The sequence below is a fragment of the Oratosquilla oratoria genome, chromosome 17 (assembly GCF_046742065.1).
Source record: "Oratosquilla oratoria isolate Oo_2021 chromosome 17, ASM4674206v1, whole genome shotgun sequence".
Lineage (NCBI taxonomy): Eukaryota > Metazoa > Arthropoda > Malacostraca > Stomatopoda > Squillidae > Oratosquilla > Oratosquilla oratoria.
The window spans coordinates 1,748,558-1,755,518 of NC_134793.1; the positions used below are offsets into that span (position 1 = coordinate 1,748,558).

The 6,961-nt window shown below is 40.5% G+C and overlaps 1 pseudogene; it reads left to right on the top strand.

Annotated features, from left to right (window-relative positions):
* LOC143034700 (uncharacterized) overlaps nt 1-6,716 on the top strand; it is a 24,772-nt pseudogene extending 18,056 nt beyond the window's left edge.
* The last annotated feature ends 245 nt before the right edge of the window (nt 6,717-6,961 follow it).

The following is a 6,961-nucleotide window of genomic DNA, read 5'->3' on the forward strand; positions in this document are numbered from 1 at the left end:
ATGGCTTGTTTAATTATATTGATTCTTATGTTACAAAAATAATAACTTAAGGGGGGACTACAGTAGTAGCGTGTTCCCTCACCATAAATCACCTAACTTTAACCCTTAACCCTAACCATTTCTTTTTATAGTTTATAGTTTATAGTTTTAAATACTCTCCCTCCCAGGAGTGCGCTCCCCCCCCCTCCCGAAGTTGGGAGACCCTAGTTTTAAAATACATGCATACACAAACACAAATATCATGTGTACATATTCTTTTGTGTGCGTGTGTATGTGCATGTGTGTGTGTGTGGATTGACAATAAATGTCTACAGCTGAAAGGTGAAGAAATGTATCTAGTTTATTTATCTTCAGAATATATATAGTTATAGGGGTTTATCTGAAAATACGTAGGAATTTGTGAATGAACTATTTCCGCCCGCACAAAAAAATAAGTGAAAATAACCAATATTTCAACATTTGGTAAAATTATACAATAATTTTTCATAAACATGCTTTCTTCTTACAAAAGCTATCATGGTTTGTGGCAACATTAATTTCACAAATGTAAATAATATTTATGGATACATACAATGGTTTGTTTAATCATATTAATTCTTAAGTCACAAAAAATACTACGCGACTTCAGGGGTTACTACATAAACCTCCTAACTTGAATCCTTAACCCTAACCAAAATATTTTTTTCGAAATTAAATATAGTTATCCAAGTACCTGGAGTGATAGGGCATCAGAATATATATGATTATGGGGTCTATCTCTAAAACCCTAGGAGGAGTTAGTGTACAAACAAACAAACAAATAAACAATCAGACAGACAGACAGAGACTACTACTATATTATAATAGATATGCTGAACACCACAGGGAAAAGAAAAAGTCTTGGAATTAGAGCGCTTTTGTGATCTCTTCTTCAAGGATTACAATAGAATGAATAAGTACAGAGTAAGATGAGATATATATACACACGGGAGAGGTATGACACATGGAAAGGGTTACCACTTAAGGTAATTATTTCAGGTCAGGTCAAGTCTTGAAGTGTAGGGGTGAGTGACCTCATTCCTTACAGTAATTATCGTATATACTCTTAACAATAAATGAGTCAAGTTTGTATTGACCTAAATTGTTATTGAGGAGTTGTTCATAGTCATGTTTGATGATACAGGATTCTATAACATTTCTTTCAATCATGCGTTTACATGGTACAATTTTTGTAGCATTTTTCCAATCGATCATGTAAGGGATTTTGACCATCCGATCGATTTCGACAGTTGTCCCCGGACTCAAACCCAGGTCGTGTACGCTAGCATTATGTGATTGACATCGTTATCATTGGCGATTCTATTCAGGTATTACAACGACGAGAGTCTATCAAGGATACGTACCTGCTTCACCACTACCTATAGGTGGGCCTGGTTCTTCGTAAAATAGAGATTAGGATGACAGTTAGCAGTCGACTCAAACCCCGCAGGTGTAGATTAATCCCGAGGCTGAAGAATTTTATAGCCTCAGTAGCGTGGTTGGTAGAAGCATAGACTTGCTAACGTACAAGTCCTGGTTTCGAGTCCGGGGACAACTGTCGGAATTATGGGATTGACATCGTCGTCATTGGCGATTCTATTCAGGTATTACAACGACGAGAGTCCATCAAGGATACGTACCTGCTTCACCACTACCTATAGGTGGGCCTGGTTCTTCGTAAAATTGAGATTAGGACAGCAGTTAGCAGTCGACTCAAATCCTGCGGGTGTAGATTAACCCCGAGGTTGAAGAACTTTATAGCCTCAGTAGCGTGGTTGGTAGAAGCATAGACTTGCTAATGTACAAGTCCTGGGTTCGAGTCCGGGGACAACTGTCGGAATTCAACGTGCCTTTCGTTACGTATCCGACATTTATGTATTACTGATCTTTAATTTTCTGGAGATCAGATCAACACTAAACTAAATTGTAATGAATCCACTAACACTAGTTTTCAGTTTATTGCCCCTGTTGTGGGCTACTGTGGCCTCATAGGAACCCTAGATCCACTAGCCCTGGGGGCTTCTTTAACCTGAATGAATTTCTTTGGTGTCTTATGAATATGCTTTAGTTGTCTTGATCACTGCATACAGTTAATCATAGATACTGTTTAACACTGATGTTTGTACTGTGCATTGCTAATCATGTTAACTGGTTTACAATGTTTGGTTTATTTTTTGTCGTTTGGTTTTAATGGACGCTTATGGAGAAACTATAGATGTGTAAATTCTTCTTCCAGTGCTAATGGAGGAGACGAGGCTAGAATCACTGAAGAAGGGTTCCATGAGAGTGGCGTCACCGACTTCCGAACCCTCTCTGTCCCACGGTCCGTCCCCTCGCCCGGATTGTCGGGACACGTGCGGCGGTCCTCCCTCCCGGTCGCCTCGGTAGTCGTGACAGACATGTCAAACCATAGTCACGGAGTCAGCATCGCCCCCGAGAGCATTCCTGAAGACCCAGAAATTGCGGAAACTCTCACTAATCGCTCTATTATTACTTTCGACTCCGCGTCTGTTTTCTCCTCCCCTGGACCGAGCAGAGCTCTGACCCCGCATTCAGGTTTGCTCACACCCGCTCTCACCCCCGACCTCGTCCTCTCTCTCACATCGGGAGTGACCACAGATTCAAGTGTTCCTAACACGCTGCAGCTCCCGCGTCGCACTAAATCGAGACGTGTTGCCAAGAAGTCTGGCAAGAGAAAGAAATCGAGTGCGACAAGAAGAAACTTGAATAAGAGCACTAAGGTGGAAGATAGTGCCCCACCTTCTTATGAGGTGGCTATGCAACAAGCGGCCCAACTCAGCTCTGAACGGCCATCTACTGATGAGCCTCGCTCCCCAAGTCCATCCACTTCTACGCAGCAGATCAGCGAAAGCACTCAAACACCACTGGAAGGATCTCCCGTAAAACTATGTAGCCCATCCAGCAGGATTCAGGCAGCAAGAGAAAAGTTTCAGCGGCTCTCAAGAGGTGACTTGGATGACGATGACATCGTCGAGGAACCGAGGGTGCAATCCGTCCCTAAAACCGTGCAACTGAAACCAGGACCCTCGACGAACAGCCCGAGGTCAAAGTCTCACGAAGTCATATCAACCCGTGTCCGTCGTGTTCGTTACCCTGGCATGCACGTGCAGGCCAGGAAAGCCATGCTACTCAAAACAAATAGGCAAGACAGCCAGGACAAGATCAAGAAAAGCCAGAAACATCCACATGTGCAGCAAAGGCAACATTGCCATATTCAACAAAAGGAAGCTCCTGGTACCAGTTGTAACTGCCAAGGTGCTTGCTCGTGTGCAACTCTAGAGGATTGCCTGGAGACGGCTCCATCCGAAGAAGAGTGTTTCAGTCCTGGCATGGTGCGCTCGAAAGTACAGTATTATCTTGCAATGGAGAAGTCTGATGTGAAAACCAAACCAGTTCCGAGAGAAGACCGGGAGACAGTCGGCCAGAGCACCCAAAATATCAACCAGAAGGAGGAGATGGCTTCTAACAAGCGCCGACGCCTAGTGAGGAACAAATCTGCTCCGTCTTTAGGTACGGTGGCTTGCCATCGGGACCTGGATATCTACTTCTCTCCCAATTGCACTCCCACCGAAGATCTGGAGTGCCCTCTACTTAGCTCACAGGGGGTAATGCCCAAAATAATGCCTATTATTAAAACACCGCACGACTCCACACCAAGTTCTCACATGGCAGTTAGTGTAAAGAGCATGGCGATGCAGTATAACGACATGAGTTCTGACGAAAGCAGCCACAGAGATGAGGAAGACGACGGTGCACTATCAGAAGATTTCTCAACAACTGGAGAAGGTAACGACGGCATCATTAGTGTCCGATCTATGAAGATGCCTCCAATAGATGACAAGTCCATCAAGCCCGGGATCGTCAAGGAAGCCACTGCAAAGTTCATGACGGCTTTGGTGTTTGATATGAAGCCCAAACTGAGCTTCCAGGACATTGATGAATGGAACAATAGTATAGAGTCCCCAATGTCTCCCAATGTTCCTTATTGCTCATTCAAAGATGAAGAAAACTCAACGCCCATTGATATCGAAAGAGCTGCTCCAATTTTCCCTCGAGACAACCCAATAGAAATGAAAAGTGCCAGCCCCTCTATACCCGTCTCTGGGGTAGTTCCCAAAGAGTCTGCACAGTATCTGGAAACAAGTGAAGAATGCTGGCTTGGAAGTAATTCATCATCTTGTAACTCTATCAACTTCGATAGAGATGCAGAGAATGTTGCAGAATCACACCTGGAAACGGAAATGGAAGTTCTATCAACGACTTCTGCAGAGGAAGAAGAGTCCAAGATGTCCGAGAAACATGCTAGATATGACATCCGACGCCAAGAGGCCTCTACTGCAGCTCCCTCAACGTCGACTACGGCTTTGAGAGGCTCAGGAATAGGGGCATCAGCAGTCACAAAGTACGAGGCAAGACAGGAACGATCACTTGCGTTCCCCGGGAGACAAGTAAACAGCTTCTCCAGTGAAGACGACGACTATTCGTTAGAAAGTGAGGGTTGTGAGGATTCCCTGGACGGATATGATGACAGAATGCTTTCCAGGGAAAGGGAGTTTCAAGGAGCTTTGAGAAATACAGGTGCTAGAGATTATGTCGCTATTGATCTAGATGACAGAAACTCGCCAATCACGGATGTTCATCCAGGTCCATTCCCGAGTACTTCATCATCCGCTCCTTCCTCTTCCCCGTCTTCCGCGCCATCCAGCCTTGAGATGGACGGGGTTGTGCCAGTCACTCCAGACCAGCGGATGGACTTCCTTTGAAGTGTCAGTAACTGATGCCAATCTCTAGTAGAGCATTTACCAACAATGGAGTGTGTGAAAAGAAAGACCAGTGTTCTTCTGAGTTTTCAAAGTTCCTGGGTCGAAGGTTTGATTACGAGAACTTCTCATCAATGAAATTATCATAACAGTGGCACTACGGCTGATTTATCGTATTCCAGATGTCAACATATCTTTTACATTTTATCCACCACATCTCTATATTTTACTATATTGCCTACAAGATTATTATACCCATTTCATATACTACCCTCGCTCTCACATCTCTACGAACAACAGGGAGTCAACGCTTCTGTTGTTAAAGTGTTTGGGATGGTGAGAGTCCTGGCATGTATCATTTCTAAACTAAAGATAATAAAAAATATTTAGTGATGACATTTCTTTCAGCAATATTAGTTAGCCCCGTATTGTATAGGCAAGGTTACCACATAAGTGGCGTCTGTCAAAACACGAAAAAAAAAGAAAATGATAACTTAGAACCATATCGACTTTGATCCCAAAATGTTATCTCAACTAACCAGACCTCATGACATATATACTAGTGATTGTGCGCCAATAACCAGTTAAGTAGCGAATAATTTCAATATTGTCAATCCTGCAGTTAGAATGAATAGCTTGAGCTTTTGTGACGATATAGAAATAAAAAATGTGGATGGTTCGTCTTGTAAATTTAAATGAAATCAGATGTTCTACAGCATACATGCTGCATAGTTCATTGGTAGAAATATCCAAGAATAATCCAGAAAATAAAAAGATAAATAGTGCAGACAACACAGTCTTTCTAAAAGGTCATAGAAACTACAAAAAGAAACGATCATGACAGAATATGACAATTGATTAAAACAAGTTAAAATGTTATATTTTATATTGGTAAGATCCAAAGAAATGATAAAGATTTCCCATTCACATCGAATTGCTGATTGAAAAAAAATAAGTATTGAAAAATCTTTTTCAAACATATTTTGTTACCATGACACGTAGAAGGTGATACTTTAATCAAAGTTTTGTGATTGAAGATAAAAACGGTTCCTTCCATTTTCATCAGATCACATTCAGCGTTTTGATCAAAGTGTTTCCAGTAGTTGTTTACAATATTTATGATTGTCAAATATGTATTACTCCATTAGCATAACATGAACACATTTGACACATTTTTGCTGTCTGCAGACTTGGATATAATTCCTGTTGATTTACAAGATAAACACAGAATTGCCTAGCCGTTGCCTTCTTTCAAACATGTGCCTATAGATATATTGATGACGATAAATACCTCATGGGTAGAAATGAAAAACAAGAGAAGTTCTCTCTTTCCGGTAAATGCATATCGCGGCCTCTTCTAAATATTATTATTATTATTATTATTATTATTATTATTATTATCATTATTATTATTATTATTATTATTATTATTATTATTATTATTATTATTATTATTATTATTATTATTATTATTATTATTATTATTATTATTATTATTATTATTATTATTATTATTATTATTTCGCCCTTTTTTCTCTTGTCTTTCTCTTTCTTTTATTTTTATCTTCTTTTTTTTTCGTTTCTTCTTTTTCATCTCCTTCTTCTTTTTCTTATCTTTCTTCTAACTTATTTCTTTTCCCTCTTCCTCCTCTTAATTCCTGGAGAACAAGAAAGGTTCAATTATTGAAACAAGAATAACAAACTTGATTCCGTCATATGACTGTGGACAGCAGAAACGTTTTATCATTCCACTAGATCAGGTTCGACACTCTCAGGTATTCCTGTGCTCTGAGAGAAGCCAAACTTGATCTATCACAGACTTGGTCTTCGAATTCAATCCTTAAGTACGTTGGCTTCTTCAGTGTAGGACCACGTTGTAGACGACAGCTAGTCGTAGTAATAAAATGGAAAAATCTTCTTTAAGTATCTTTTTCTTCATAGTTATAGAACTCCTTATAACCTTCACCAACGGTTATGTTGGTGGGAACTAGTAGTCCTAACGACGAAATTGAATATGAGTTTGTATAAGCACGTCGAGTGTATATTCAAATAAAAAATGACAGGCCTGTGTGAAAGGTCGAGTCTGGTATTAATTGACATTTTCAAAAGAGGCTTTGAAAGGCACAAGTGGACTAGCGTTTTTGTTTGCATATGAAATAGAA